We start from the raw sequence: 2076 nt of genomic DNA on the forward strand, positions 1-2076 counted from the left end.
AGTTCTTAATAAAGAAGTTTAAAAGGTAAAATAAATAGATGATAGATAGATAGATAGATAGAGAACTAAACAATAGATAAATAGAAAAAGGTTATAGTGTAAAAATATAAAGAAAAATATTTTGTACAGCTGTATTTGTGTTTTAAATAAATGTTATTATAAGAGTCAAACGTTTCAAAATATTAAAACATTTATAAAATGAAAAAGGTATAGTAAACTAACATTAATTTATTATTGAAGAAAGATTTTTAAAAATAAATGTAGTGCAGCCTAATCATAGCATGTTTATAAAATCTACAGTTGTGGATAGCAATGTTCTATGCCTTCACACTCAGTACTCACTCACTGACTTACCCAGGGCAAATTCCAGTCCTGCAGGCTCCATTCATAGTAAGTGCCCTGTATCATTTATTATAGCTGTATCATTTATTATCTTTTATACTGTATTCTTACTGTACTCTTTCTATGTTTATATATGTTTAGATACACAAATACCATAGTGTTACAACTTCCTATAGTATAAAGTACAGTAATATGCTGTACAGATTTGTAGCGTAGGAGCAATAGGCTATATACTATAGAGCCTAAGTGTGTAGCTACACAATCTAGGTTTGTGTAAGTGTACTTTATGATTTCTGCACAATGATGAAATAGCCTAACAACCATTTCTCAGAACATATTCCTGTCATGAAGTGGCTCATGACTGCAATGTTCATTGAAGACCTAATATATATCAAACAATATTCTAAGCACTAAGAATACAATTCATGCCTTTACAGAGCTCATATTCTAGTGAGGACAATAAATAACAAAAAAGTATACAAAATAGTAAATAATACAATTTTGGAATCTAAAAAGTCCTAAGATAAAAATGAAACAAAGTCTTTTCAATAAATGGTGTTGGGAAAATTGGACAGGTACATACACAAAAGAAACTAGATGACCAACTTATACCATAAAAAGAATAAACTCAAAGTGGATAAAATACTTATTAAATGTAAGTAGAAAAACTATAAAATCCTAGAAGAAACTATAGACAGTAGAATCTCAGACTTCTCTCCGAGCAATATTTCTGCCGATATATTTCCGGGGGCAAGGAAAAAATGAACAAATGAAACCACATCACACTAAAAAGCTTTTTTAAAACAGTAATTTAAAGTTATTCCAGCTATAATGCAGGTTATTCTGACTTTAAGGTAGCATCACATGGCACACTTCTGAGTCCATTCCTGAGATATTTTATCTCTGTCTGTTTTATAGATCTGTGCAAGTGGGGGTCATCTGGGTTTGGATCACATAGCAGTGAACAAACGGATAAAGGAACTTTAGAAATAGTTAATGCAGGAGACCACTGTGATCTTAGAATAGCGAAACAAATGCTGCCATTACTGTTAGCATTTGGATGATAAATTCTTGATGTAAATGCAACCTTAAGTGGTTTGTAGGGTTAGCCTGTAGGAAAATGAATTGTCAAGAAGAATACACTGCCTTAATATGGGCTATCCTTAGATCCCATGATTGTGGCTTGCTAATGAAACATCTTCCCCAACTGGACCTGCAGAACATTGTGTGGGAGGGTCACGGGCCAAATCACTAAGTTCCTTATTAATCTGTTTCAGTGCCATTGTCTGTGCTTTGCATCTCGCTCCTCACTCTCTCAGTGTGTGCTCAAAGGTCCAGCCAAAACTCCCGATTATCCCAGCAGCAGGGAAGGATTGACTCTTCGTCTCACACTGGCTCTCCCAGACCCAGATGCTTGGCATTAAAGGGGATCTCGGGATAACCTGGAGGCTGGCTTCCAGGAGCTGTCCACACTAAAAAGCTTTTGTACAACAAAGTAAACCAACAACAAAATAAAAAGGAAGCCTGCTGTATGAGAGGACATATTTGCCAAAGATACATCTGGTAAGGAGTTAATTTCCAAGTTAAATAAAGAACTCACACACCTCAACACTAGGAAGACAAACAATCCAATTATAAATGGGCAAAGGACCTGAATAGAGTTTCCGAAAGAGGACATATAGACATGAAAAAAATGCTCTTCACCAAGCATCAGAGAGATGCAAATTAAAACCG

The 2076-nt window shown here is 34.7% G+C and overlaps 1 pseudogene; it reads right to left on the reverse strand.

The window, feature by feature from the left end:
* Positions 1-1143: 1143 nt before the first annotated feature.
* Positions 1144-1625, reverse strand: LOC102247851 (annotated as a pseudogene).
* Positions 1626-2076: the final 451 nt, after the last annotated feature.

Source organism: Myotis brandtii, unplaced genomic scaffold (assembly GCF_000412655.1).
Source record: "Myotis brandtii unplaced genomic scaffold, ASM41265v1 scaffold371, whole genome shotgun sequence".
NCBI classification, from domain to species: domain Eukaryota; kingdom Metazoa; phylum Chordata; class Mammalia; order Chiroptera; family Vespertilionidae; genus Myotis; species Myotis brandtii.